General features: G+C 41.2%; 1 protein-coding gene across 1 annotated transcript in view; it reads left to right on the top strand.

The window, feature by feature from the left end:
* The window catches only part of MTA2 (metastasis associated 1 family member 2), a 1,757,597-nt gene that overhangs the window by 954,200 nt on the left and 788,615 nt on the right, over positions 1-14,782 (top strand). The gene's annotated exons all lie outside the window — the stretch shown is intronic.

Below are 14,782 nucleotides of genomic sequence, written 5' to 3'. Positions count from 1 at the left end.
TTGGCAGAAATTGGCCATCTGCTAAAGAAAAGAGCCATCCAGCCCGTTCCCCAGACCAGATCGGATCAGGGTCCTACTCCAGATTCTTTTAGTGCCAAAAGACGGGGAACTAAGATCAATCCTAGACCTCTCTCTTGAATCTGGCAGTCCCCAAAGAAAAATTCGAATGGTCACTCTGCAATCTATTCTCCCCTTCTGGGAGAAAATCACTGGATGTGCTCGATAGACCTCAAGGACGTACTACCACATCCTGATGGACAGGCTCCAGGAGGTTTCTCCGCTTCGGCTGGGAGCCAGTCACTACCAGTTCGGGTCCTTCCCTTTGGTCTCACCACAGCCCCCAGGGTGTTCACCAAAGTATTAGCAGTGGTAGCGGCCCACCTGAGGCTTCAGGGGTGCAGGTCTTTCCCTACCTGGACGACTGGCTTCTTACCGCCCCAACAAGGCATCTACTTCTATTGGCGAGACTCCTTTCTCCATCTTGCTCCTTTCTGGGCATCACAATAAATACAAAAAGTCCAACCTGGCCCACACAGCTCTTAGATTTTATAGGGGCCAGGCTAGACACAAGGAGTTTACGAGCCTTCCTCACTGCGGACAGGGTTCTAAATCTGCAGCTCCAGGTGCGGGCCATTCTCCATTCAAGTTCTGTTCCAGCGGAGTTGGTCCTGAGGGCTCTAGGGTCCATGGCATCGGCTATAGCACTTCTTCCTCTTGCCAGGCTCAATATGCGCATTCTACAGTGGACGCTCTTAGTACAGTGGTCATACCTTGCTCTCCCCATGCATCATCCCATAGCGATCAGCAAGGCTTGCAAGCGGTCCCTCTTGTGGTGGCTCCACTCCCGGATCTCCACAAAGGCCGCCCATTTTGTGCTTCTCCCCTCTCGCCACGGTGACCACGGACGCCTCCCGCCTCGGGTGGGGGCACTTTGCGGCCGGACCGTCCAAGGCACGTGGAGCGATTCAGAGACCTTACTGCATATCAATGTTCTAGAGATGAGAGCAGTGCTCTTAGCGTTGCTAGCACTTCAGGACTTTCTTCCCTTGGGAACAATTGCGATTCAATCGGACAACATGTCTGTTGTCTGGTACATCAACAAGCAAGGGGAACAAGGTCTTACCCTCTTTGTCGAGAGGCCATGAGAGTTTGGGAATGGGCAATCTCCACCAATCGCTTTCTAATAGCAACGCACATTCGGTCGGTCCAACATCCTAGCGGACAAGCTCAGTCGCACCATTCTGACCCCTTACGAGTGGTCTCTCAATTGTCAAGTAGCGGACGCATATTCGCACGGTGGGGAACCCTTCATGCGATCTTTTGCTTCTCCCTCAAACACCAAGTGCGACAGTTTTTCGCTCTAATACCTCCTCCGGAGGTACCCCAAGAGACGCTCTGGTGCATGCTTGGCCACCCGGTCTTCTGTATGCCTATCCACCCTTGCCTCTGATGCTCCAAGTTCTTCAGAAAGCCTCTCGGGTGGGTTGCAGAATGATTCTCATTGCTCCATTCTGGCCTCGACAGATCTGGTTCCCCTTCCTAAGGTCTCACTCGGTGAATCCTCCTTGGATTCTAGATCCCATCCGGATCTGATTTCCCATCCATCCTGCATTCCTCCTCGGAATCTGGACAACCTGAAGCTGAGCCCTCGGCTGCTCCAGTTGCACTCTTGATAAGGACTCCGGTATTTCATCACCGGTTAAGGCAATCTTGGTGGCAGCTCATAAACCATCCACTAGAAAGGTTTACGAAGCAAGTGGAAAGCGTTTCTCTTTGTGGGCGGAGCGGCAAGGCCTGAATCCCTTCACGGTTCCTCTTCCTTTAGTACTTGACTTTCTAACCACTCTCTTTAACGATGGTGCCAGCAGTTCCACAGTCAAAGTACAGCTGGCGGCAATTTCTCACTATCACATTGGCCATGACTCTAATCCTCTTATGTCAGCCAAATTGTGTAAAATTTTTCTCAAAGGTACTTTTCTTCTCAGGCCCCCTATAAAACAAGCAGTTCCTCCTTGGGACCTTTCTCTGGTCCTACAGGCCTTGACCGCCCCTCCTTTCGAGCCTGCTGCTACGGTGGATCTCAAATTCTTATACTACAAGACAGCGATTTTGGTAGCCATTACATCAGCCAAGAGAGTTTCTGAACTTCAAGCATTATCAGCTAAACCTCCTTACTTGGTATTTCATCCGGACCGTGTCTCCCTCAGGACCAACCCGTCCTTTCTTCCTAAAATCGCTTCTGAAGCGAACATCAATCAGTCCATTAACCTCCCTGTTTTCTTCCCTAAATATGAAAACAAAGGTGAATATAAGCTACATTCACTAGATGTTCACAGGCAACTTAGATTTTATCTGAACAGGACAGCTGGTCATAGGCAATCCGACCAGCTGTTTATTTCCTTTGCAAAATTCAATTTGGGCAAGCCAATCTCTAAAGTTTCTCTGTCCCGCTGGATTTCACAGTGCATTTTATTGGCTTATCAAGCTTCAGGAAGGCCGCACGGAGGGTGTTCATGCCCATTCAACCCGGTCAGTATCTACCTCGGCAGCCTTCAAGGCTAGGATTCCTCTAGATGATATTTGTGCAGCAGCCACGTGGGCTTCATCTCATACGTTTATTTCCCACTATAAGTTGGATCTTGCATCTAGGGGTAGAGCATCCTTTGGCTCGCGGTGCTCGGAATATCCTTCCATGATGGCCGCCCAAGATTCAGGTAGCTGGGGACTCTGTCCCACAGGTTGCAGACAAATGAATCTCCTACTTCAGATTTAGAAGTTATGTACTCACCATAACGTTCCATCTGAGTAGGTGTATTCATTTGTCTGCAACCATCCCGCCCTCCTATCCCCCTGGCCTTTCAGTTTCCTGCATATTCTGTGTTACCCTTTTTAGGGTTTTGTTGCTTTGGCAAACTCGATCTGAGGTCATGAGGGTAGAGCAGGGCATTATGGGTGAGGGGAGGAGCTGAGAGCTTGGATCCATAGCTGGAAAACCATGCCGGTTCGGATCCGATATCGGATCCATAACCACAGGTTGCAGACAAATGAATACACCTACTCAGATGGAACGTTATGGTGAGTACATAACTTCTAATTACCACTTGTCCCACTTTCCCTCTTTGTGCAGTTGTGTCCTGCAAAAATATTGTAAGAATGACAACTGTCCTGAAATATTAGGGCAAAATTATTTCTTATATTTTATGTAATAGTTGCATAAAACAGTTATTCTGTATCTAAAACACCTAAATGGTATAAGAAACAGAATAAGCAACTAAAATGCTACAATAATAAGCTTTTATTTAGGCAAAAAAAGTAAAGTTCTGTTCCTTTTACTGGCCCGTGGGTATGTTTTGGCCTGCAAAATCTGATGTTTGTACCACAATTGTCCCACTTTGGCCATCTGAAAAGGTGGCAACCCTACCTAAAACACCAGCAGTGAAATACAGAAAGCACAATGTTTTCTAGAAAATTACAGTGAACCCATTTGTACAGTATGTCCACAGTAACCAAGTAAAAATAGATGACAAGTACTCAGACAAGAAGGAATGAATGAAGAGATGTCCAGTTGCAGCCACGTGCCTGCATATTCTCAACAGTCTCTTAATACTGTTGTACTTGAGAACATTAAAACAGTTGTTGCTTGTCTTTTGGCTTTTTCCCGGTTAGGGGTCGCCACAGCAGAACTCAGGTCCACTAATGAATGGCAGTAGATTTTCACGGACGCCGAGGTGACAGCTTGACGTTCAACCTTCGACGAAAGCACGCCCTTTACACATGTCTTTCGAACACCCACCCAACTGCGGGGAGGACATGCAGACTCCACACAGCCCAGTTGTAATTAATGCAATAAATGAAAAGGGCTTAACAGATTACAAAGTAAAAACTCAACAACAGACATGGTGGCAGAACTACAACTCATCTGTATTCAGCTGCAAAACTCACCATCAGCAGAGCTCATGCTAGATGGAAGGTGAGAACCTACCTGCAGCTGTGTGATCCTGTTATTGTTACAGCTACTATTATGGTGAGTATGGTGCTGAATAGTCCACAACCTGCACAACAGCAAAAACAAACACACTGCACCTTCAAACATACAATGCAGTGGTAATTGAACTGGTGGAATGGGACCCAACACCCCTAGTCAAAACTATTAAAACAGATAATGCAATTGCACAATTTGGAAGTTGTTGGTCCACTTGGAAACCTCTATCAGAATTGGCCATACACACTGTGTAGGAAAGATGTTTTGGTTGCATTGTTTATATTCTTTCTCTTATACTGTTGGATAATTGCATTGCAGTATGCTAGTCCTTTATGATTGCATACTTCCAGTTCTGCTTAAGAAAAAAATACAGAAACCACAAGACTTTCTCTTTTGGTGAGGCACATGACTTATAAGTTAATTGCCTGTGGGCTGACATGCTACTAGCTTACCTTAGCAACACAGTCAAAATTCTAACATCACAACTGGGCTCGCACCTACTGTTAATAGGAGTTATTTCTACCGCAAACCTTTAAAGTCTCAGAAATCTGAAGTAATTTTTTTTTACGTTTTTAGTTTTTGGTGGTTAACCCCTGCATTTGAGCAGATTTCTGCTTGTTTGCACGTCGTGCAGCACCACACACTGCCACACAATTGTGCTTCATAGCCAGATAGATAATTTTGACATTTTTTTCTGTTAGATACAACCGTAATACATTAGTGTAGTCCTTATCTTTAGTACACCTCTGGTCTAAGAATTATTACTAATGAGCTGTGTCTTATCAAACCACCAGCCAAAAACCTTTTGGAAATACCAATCTACAGAGCACCTCCTAGATCAGTCCTGAAAGCTCCCCCCTTTGTGATAAGTGCTTCAAACTTAGCATTATGGACAGCTGGACTACCCTTGTTTCTCTTGCCAGCTTTGTTGACTTGGGTCTCTTGATGCAGTGGAACAATTGCCTCATGTACACTGGCAACCCTCTACTAATAACTCGCTCTAGTACAGAGTAAGAGAGCTGTATCTGCAGCAAGACTCGTCTGTTAATACACTTGCAGCTTGATATTAGAATGCAGTTGTGAAACACTTAGAATTACAATAAGTAATTGTGGTTTGCACAACTATGCATCTATATTGCATTTCATTTTTAACATGAACAAATATTAAATGATTCATTTAACGTATTTGTGAAGAAAACCAGTCAGGATACCCATCACTATTAGGCCTTCCCTATTCTCCAGCCTATCAGGATACACCCTTCACCCTTCCACTTCTCCACCCTACCTACTTCTCTATACCACACCCCCAACACACAATCTCATATCACCTTCTCTTTTAATCATTAACTATCTCCCATTTATCATGCTCAGCCTTCCTTCCAAAGTACTTCTCTACTCTCCCTTCATCTTACTTCTAACACTATACCATTTAACCTCCTATACTAACACTCCTATGCCCTCTCCCCATTTGACTCCCCAGCACCATTAAACATCACACTTCCACAACATCTCTGCATCTTTAGTTCCCTCCCACTTCTCCTTCTCTTAAAATAAAACTTTTTCCAATCACCAACAACTACAAACTTAAACCAACTCACTACCAACATCTTCTGTCTAAACATAAATCAAATAAACGTATCCCCAACTTTAACTACCTTCATTTAGCTGGTGACATACACCCCAATCCAGGCCCAAATTTCTCTCCTACTAATCAGTCTTGCTCCAACAACAAAACTACTCATAAAAACCTCAAATTCCTCACAATCAACGCACAAAATTTAAAAAATAAATTAACACTCTTCCATGCCTGGCTCTCCCATAACTCCCCAGATATAGCAGCCATCTCTGAAACCTGGCTAAAACCACACATTAATGACTCTGAATTCCTACCTCCAGGATTTCATTCTCTCCGATCTGACCGCACTAATAGAAGAGGAGGTGGAGTTGCCTTAATCTACTCTAACCTAACTATGACCCCATATCCCAATACTATCCCCTCTTTCAGTAATGCAGAACTAGTTATTGGCATACTAAAAATAAGCATCCACAAAAGCATCTGTATTATTTCCCTCTACATTCCTCCTGGTAACAATACCAATACTTTAGAAGACATCCTCTTGTGGTCCTCTTCTAACATTAAACTAGAAACATTTATTATGGGAGATGTAAACATTGACTGGGGAAAAATCAGTAACCCTAATCCCTCCATTACTATCAACCTATTCAACTTCACTCAACGTACAAACTCCATTACCAGACCTAACAAAACTAACCCCCCCTGGCTCCATACTTGACTGGATACTAGTATCACATCCTAACAAAGTTATAAAATCTGGTGTCAATCCTGACCCATTAGGAGACCACCTCCCTGCCTTCTCCATTTGAGCCACCCCCTCCTCCCCTCTCTCACCACTTTATTCAAACTCATAACCTAACTAACTTTAATCAAACCTCTTTCTCAAACTCACTGAAGCTAACTGGAACCCCCTAAAAATTTTGCCTCTAGACAAAGCTGTTGAGTATTTCAACTCCACATATTTAACTATCCTTAACTCCCAAGCCCCAATAAGAAGAAAAGAAATCAAAACTAAAACCTCCCCTTGGCTCACCAATGACACTAAAAAGATTATGCTTCAAAGGGATAAAACCTGGAAAACCTACCTTAAACACAAACAACCTGAAATGTTCCTTAAGTTTAAACAACTAAGAAATCTTGCCAAAAAACTAGTCATTAAAGATAAAAAAAAGTTTACTACATCAAACTACAAGAAAACCACACAAGAAATCCCAAACAGTTCTGGAACTCAATTAACTTCCTCCTTAGACCAGGTACAAAAAAACAACCCCTGTCCTGACACCAGCAAATCTGACACAGAAATTGCCTCACTATTCAATTCCTTCTTTACCTCCTCTATTGCCGAACTAACCAAGACTTTCACTAACAACCCCCCCATCCCAATCAATCTTCCACTCCCTTTTCAGCCCCACACACTTTCAACCTCAAACCAGTACCCACCAACCTAATAAAGAAACTGCTCTATAAGCTAAAGCCTTACTCCAATGCCCCTGATAACATCCCATCCTCCTTCCTAAAGATAGCTTCTGAATCCATAGCATTTCCCATCAGCATCCTAATAAACAGGTCTTTACTCGAATCGTATGTACCCAAACTCTGGCATTCTGCTTTCATTCTTCCACTTCACAAAGGAGGCAAAAATTGTAACATCTCCAATTTCCATCCTATTGGCATCCTCTCCCCTATATCCAAAATCCTAAAAAAATTTATCCACCTACAGCTCATGCCTTTCCTTACTGAACACCAACTACTCTCTCCCACCCATCATGGCTTCCGCCCTGGACACAGCACTAACCCTGCTCTTCTCTCCTTCCTTCATTCTGTGAACTCTGCACGTGACTCTGGTAACTTAGTGTCATCTGTTCTACTAGACCTATCCAAAGCCTTTGACACCATCTCCCACTCCCTCCTTCTAAACTACCTCTCTGACCTCAACCTGAGCCAAAAAGCGCTCTGCTGGTTCTCTAGCTACCTCTCAAACAGGTCCCAAGCTGTGAAATGGGGCCAAGCAACATCTACCTTCCTTCCTACCCCTACCAGAGTACCTCAAGGTTCCATTCTTGGCCCATTACTATTTTAACAACTTTCATAAAGCCATCCCCAACACCACAATTGTGCAATACGCTGATTATTCCACTCTGATCTGCCAAGCCCCTAATGTAACAGAGCTCCAAGCTCTAACCCAAACAGCATTTTCAACTACTGAAAACTGAATGTTCCAAAACCACCTCTCCCTAAATGTCAGCAAAACCAAGATCCTGCTCTTCTCCCCCTCCAAATCCTCATCTCTTGATAAAAACTCTTTCCAAATAACCAGCCTTAACAACTCCATGATTGAAATAGCAACCTCCACTAAACTTGGTGTTACAATTGATGACCAGCTCAAATTCAATACTCATTCAACCAAACATAAAAAACACACCTAAAACTTGGCCTACTGTATAGAAACATCCACTTTCTGTCCCCTTCCACTAGACTAACCCTTGCCTCTACTTACCTCCTTCCATCTCTACTATATGGTGCTCCTCTGCTCACTAACCTATCATCTACCCTTACCTCCAAATTGGAACAATGCTACAATAAAATCATCAAATTTGCCACTAAATCCAAATCCTCCTCTCATCACGGCACCTCCCTTCACTTTCTAAACTGGCTTGAACTCCCAAATCATCTTAACTTTCCCCAACTCACCACAGCCCATAAACTAGTGTTCCATCCTGCTAACTGTCCTGCACTTTCCAATATTCTTCAATCCTGTACTCCCCTCAGATCCCTTAGATCTCACCAAAACCGGATCACAGTACAAAAACCAAAGCACCCAGCAGGCCAACTTCTCTTATCCTTTACCCTTGCTAAATAATGGAATGCCCTACCCACCTCCCTAAGAACCTGCAACAACCTAGCCAACTTCAAAACCCAACTTTATTCTCACCTTTATCTAAAAATGATATGCAACTGTACCCTTCAACCTACACCAGTCCAATTATCCTCCCCTTTTTCTCCAGGCTAACCTCTACACCTTCCTAATCCTCCTCTAGGCTCACTTCCTCCTCTAAGCTCACTTAAAATTCTAAATGTAGTAGCTACTAAAACATTTTTGCACTATATGCTTAAGCTACCCAGGCAAACCTCCTTACCTTCCTATCCTCTTCTAAAATACTAGTTGCGTAAGCTTCTAAACATTAAAGTTTTTAATGATTAATTTTTCTTCCTTGCTTTTTCATTGCTTTTTGTACCTATGGCTGTCTTTTTCTTGCTGAACTTAACTGAAATTAATACTTTTTGCTTATTGAGCAATCTGATATTGGTATTGTAGACTGTTTTTGTAGCAACCTGTTAACTGTAATGTTGTCTGTCTGAACTCTTTAATCAAACTGAAATAAATAAATATGCATTTTGTGTAGAATAATCATGAAGATACATTTTTCTCTAATAGACTTCCTCCTCTGACACTACTAGTGTCAAAAAATATGCAATTATATTTTGATTTTTAATTTGATAAATATGTTTCATCTGTAATGATTGAGTTTTCATTCATACATCAGGTACAAGTGGCATTTCACGTCCAGGTGTGATCCAATACTTTGATTACAGTCTTTAGAGCAGAAAATATTAAAACAATTAAAAGAATAATACCAGTTTTTATACCTTGTAATATACCAGTTTTCAGGTTACCAAATACACTGCACAACCATCTAAAATGTGTCCAATTTTAGTACTGTCCAAATATTTGGCCCTCTGCTCCATGACATTGGCCAACTTTTCCTGTTTATTATGGTAGTCAGTAATACAAGAACAACAATGATTTTTATGAGCTGTTGGACATGCTACACTTAAAGAAATCCCAATCCCTCAGAGATGCGCTCCAGGGATCTAAACCTTGTCATCACAATGAACAAAACATGCTGGAGGGATATGTTCTTCACCCAGAGACTCGAGTCTCTGGAATAGTCTGCCCATACATGTCAAGCAGAACGCCTCTTTGGCCCTCTTCAAAAGGAACCTTGATGATTGGATGGGAGATAGGAAATTCACCCCGGTGATCACATCAGTCGCCCTGCTAGACAGGGGTCAAGGGAAGTAAATACTGTGGGAAGAAATAGCCAGGGAGTTGTTAAGGCAAGGCTTGTATAGGCCCTAGGGCCAATAGCCTGGTACCAACCTTATGAACCTATAAATCTTAGAACTATCTTTGTCACTGACATTCCACTGTAACGTATATAGACACTTGCTAGGCAAGCAAAGGATACTAGGACATTTAGCTGCATCTCTGGTGCTAGATTTAGTGATGTAACTAGGACCCTTAGGTCCCAGCACCAAACCAGATACAATTATGACCTGTAGCTCCCCATGTGGCAGTTAACCTTTGGCATTCCATATTCCACCTTGGGGGAGGGGGGAGAAACAAACTTGAGCTCTCTGCTCACATCTTCAAATGCAAGATTCTGGCAGTGAACAATATCTTCAGCAAAAAGGTCTAAATTCATAGACAAAATAACTGGCTTCAAATAACTGACTAGTAAACTAGTGTTGTTATAGCAGGATCCAGTGTGCCTTCATAGAGGGAAATTGTGACACCCCCACCAGCTATGAAAAGGACAGCTCTAGACATTTTACCTTCATTTTATTTTTTGCATAAAATCTATATCTGCTACCCCAACAGGGCCGAGTTCACCTGATGAACATTCCACCCCCAACAAAGCATATTTCAATCTAGATATCAGGGGCAGCACTGCTGAATGTCTGGAGCCTAAACAAAATCTCTGAGCTTGAAGCCTTCCTTTCTCTCAGACATCATTTGTAAAATTAGTATAAACTACAAGAAAAACCCAGCCAAGCTAGAGATTTCAGTGTGATACCTTAAACCTCCTGTAACAGAGGCCCTTGGGATATATGCAAATGAAGCCTTAAGGACATCGTGTTTCAGCTATATGGCTTCTGAATGTCCATGACATTTTATCTTATTTTTTAAGTCTTTATGGATACATTCAATCCAGTAAGTTAAGTTAAGGGGTCATTTTTCATGCATCCCACGAGCCTCTATTTACAGGAGGTTTAGCGTTTCACACAGTGAAAACTCTATAGCTTGGCTAAGTTTTTCTTGTAGTTTTTACTAATTTGTTTGTGTGACCTTTATACTCTGATTTGTACAATTACAGAAACCTGGTTCGTGTGTAGTGTTAAGCACTCCCTCTATCCAGGGTACAATATAGTGGGGTTATGACTCAGATTGTAACCATATTATGGTGTTCAAGACATGGATGTCAAGAAATTCACCTCTGCAGTCCACTGAACACAGAAGGCGTTATAGGAGATCTGGGAACACAGGTTGAGAGCACCCTCTGTTTTGACCACCACGTTGCTACTGTAGTCAGAAAGTCCCTGTATGTGGCACATCTCAATAAGGGTTTTGCATCCAGGAAGAGAGAGATCATTGTCTCCCTCTACTCTTCCCTCATTAGGCCAAAGTACAATGCCCCATTTGGCATGTACCTCACTAGACACCTGGAACAACAGGAGAGGCCACAAAAGTACCTCACAAAGAGGATCCTAGGCCTTTAACACTTGTCCTGTATGAACAGACTCAAAACTCCCAACTATTCTGTCTCATATCATCTACTTAGAGGCGCTCTCTGCCTGACTTACAAAGCCATGTCTGACCCAGCTCTGTTAGAAATGCTACATCTAAAAGAAATCCCAATCCCTCTGCACCACACACTCCAGAGACCTCAACCTCATTACCACAATCAACAGAACATGCTGGAGGGACAGGTTCATAACCCAAAGGCTGCTCAGGATATGGAATAGACTTCCCATACATGTCAAGTAGCACAGCTCACTGGCCCTCTTCAAGAGAAATCTTGATGAGTGGATGAGAAATAGAAAATTCACCCTGGGGATCACTCCAGTGGCTCTACTCAACAGAGGCACTGGGAACTAAGGTTGGGTGGCACAATGCCAGGGTAATCCTATGGACTAGGCTTGTAAAGGCTCCAAGGCCATTAGCCTAGTACACACCCATGAATCCATGTCGAGAACACAATACTTATTTATGATCAGTGAAATCCAATCATAGCTTTGTAATGCATGGAGTTATCTACACCGTGTGCTCCTAGTTACTAAATAATGTGTGAAGTGGTTTACCAGTTTTTAAAGCATTTAGTGATTACTTGGTCACAGATGTCATGTAAATTATTAGACAAAAATATCAAGGCCAGTTTTTAAATTCTGTTCTTAGTTAACTAAATTACTTAGACTGACATCTGTAAACATCCAGGCAGAACAAAAATACGAGACAAGTACTTCAGGGATAGTCTGAAGTAATGCCCTTCAGTGAGACCAAACTATAACAGACCTTAGGGGGTGTGTAGCATGTTGCACACCTTAGGGGGTGTGTAGCATGTTGCACACCTCTGGAAACGGTTATGCTTAGATCTCAGGCTACTACAGAAGCACATAACAGGTTTATCTTTTTCTCATTTTGGAGCATAATCACGGTGCTCCCTCCACTGCACCCATAATAAGTGCAGATCACTGGCAACTTCAGAATGATCTGTTTTCATAAGTCCATTGTCTTGTCAGATTCTACATGACACAAACCTGGAACTAGCTGAAGGCCAAGTTGCAATCTATAAAATTAAATTAATCAATCCTAGTTACAGTCAAAATTAACACACTAGAGCCAATTATAAGACTCCATCTAGGACCCCTCCGGAGAAGGGTGAATACCTTAATTAATTAGAAGAGTCAACAATTAAATGTAATATCCTTAGGGGTGACAAACTATTCACACAAACTGGCTAACATACACTAACAAATATCCCCAGACATTTCTGGACTTTGTAAATGCTGATACACATCACTAAACTATCCTCCTTCCCACCAAAAGTGTTAAATCTTCTTACTTTTATCCTCCTACATGTTTCCCACAGTTGTAATATCCCGATTCTTTACCCCTTCCTTAGTCAAATCTGACCATCTTGCTGTGGTCTTCTCCCTAAAGACCTGCTTTGCCACCACAAATAAGTCCTCTGGATTTAGGAATTATTCCAAAACCAATCACTGTTTACTGATCTCGTTGATGATCACAAATGGTATAGCTCCCCAGCAACCATTGGACCTCCTTTTCTGAATTTTATTTCTCCTTGGATAGATGTAATGAGACATCTGTACCACACAGATTTAAGCATAAAAAAATTACACACGGTGAATTACCATATCAGCAAGTTGTATAAGAAAAAGAAAAAGCTCTCATCCATCTCTAAAAGACATCCACTTCATTATAAAAGTGATTTACAAATGGCAGGCAAATCCCTCAAACTTACAATTAGGAAATGAAAGGCTAACTATGAACTTAGGGTTGCAAGTAATTCAATAAACCACCATAAGGCCTTCTTCAGCAATATTAGTAAGCTTAGAAGAAAAAATTATGCACTGAACTTCTCTGTTCGTGCATCCTTTGATCTCAAGGACACTTAATATTCTTGCAAATTTTCTTCCATACTCTCCAGACACACACTTCCACCTCAACTTCTTTTGAACTCACTTTGGACCAAGCTAATTTGGTACTTTTGTTTAATAAATAAAATAATGAATGCAGACTTCTTCAGAATAAACAATGTATGGTGCCAATGATTTTTATACTGTTTAAAACAATTAATCTATCAACTAATTACACAGGTTCATTTAAAATTTAAAGCTGTATACATTAATTTCTGTTGTATATTCCATTAGTTAAATACAATTTTAACATTCCATCACAATTTCCCTTAGGTAAATGTTGCTGTTGAGAATAAAAATCATTAAAGTGCTTTTGTGCTTTACATATATCCATCAACATTGATTTTTGTACGTATTTGTATAATAAATGCTTATTTTACTGTTGATAAATTGAATAAAAACGATGAAAATCCATATGTATAAACTGTATACATGTAATATACATTAGATTAAATTTCCAATAAATATTGTGTTCTACTTGTCACTTAATAAGTAAATGAAAATTATACATGTTAAATAAAATAATTTTATATTCATAAAATTTATATAGATACATATATAAATAATTAAATAAATAATTATGATTAAATAGTTTTGTAATATGGTTGACAAACTGTTGTTAAAAAATACTCTTATGTTTACTTATTAAAAAACTGCCTGAAAACACTTTGATGTTAACCAGAACTAAACATATGGTTAATGGGTGAAAAATCTCTAAATATATTTATTAATTGTGTAACCCCAGAATATCATATTCTTTATTTATTTATTTATACTTTGGAGGCTTTTTCCACTAAAATTTTTGGTATCCCCTCCCCTTGGATCTGGTTTGACTTGTTCCAAAATCCCAAACTTGAAATCAGTAAATCCTACACATTCCATAGAATGTTTAAATAAGATGTTATACAAAAGGCAGAACATTTTGAACAAGTAGCTAAATAATGTGTTTTAATATTATTTTATTTATTAAAGTACTTGGGTCTGTTTACAAGGAGTTGCATTTTTTGTTGGGTCTACTTGAGCTTCTTTTTAATTTGGTACTTTCCAAAATTAAAACTACTAGTTCCATGGGCTCTGACATATCACTGGGTATCTTCTAAGAAGTGCTTGGTCTCATCTAGCAACCCTCCTGCATTAACTATTCAACCCAAGTCTCTCCATTGGTTTCAGCCATGATGTGTGAATAGTTGTACATAAAAAGTTGGCCTTTCTACTGACCCTGGGAATTACAGGTGTATTAGTCTCGCTATTGCATGCAAGGCTGTGGAACATATTAGTTGAATTACAGCAATATAGGTGGATGTATCTTGCAACCCAAGCTCCACATCGGTTTGGTTTTGTAAAAGGCGGATCATGCTTGCTCAATCTTTTTGAGTGTTTTGAAAGTGTTACTGAGGCTACTGATAAGGAACATGTAGTCCACATTGGGAAGTTGGGCAAGATCAAGGTAGGCAAACTTCCATACACAACATTAACCTGCACACATTCCACTGACTAGGTAACTATTTGACTGAAATCCATACCATTAAAGTCAAGGGTGTTTGCCCTATATAGAAAAGTATCAGTAGCAGTGTCCCATCGGGGACATGTTCTGGGCCCCCTTCCTTAGCGCATATACTTACCTTGCACAAAATCTGACAACAATACACTATGCCTAACTAGGTTTGCAGATGACTACAAACTAGAAGTAATTATCAAACCCCATTATGCTACTTAAATTCCCC

Source organism: Protopterus annectens, chromosome 6.part1, assembly GCF_019279795.1.
Source record: "Protopterus annectens isolate FY-2018-M chromosome 6.part1, PAN1.0, whole genome shotgun sequence".
NCBI classification, from domain to species: Eukaryota; Metazoa; Chordata; order Ceratodontiformes; family Protopteridae; genus Protopterus; species Protopterus annectens.
Note: the sequence above shows the minus strand (reverse complement) of the source record. Positions and strands in the feature narration are given on the sequence as shown.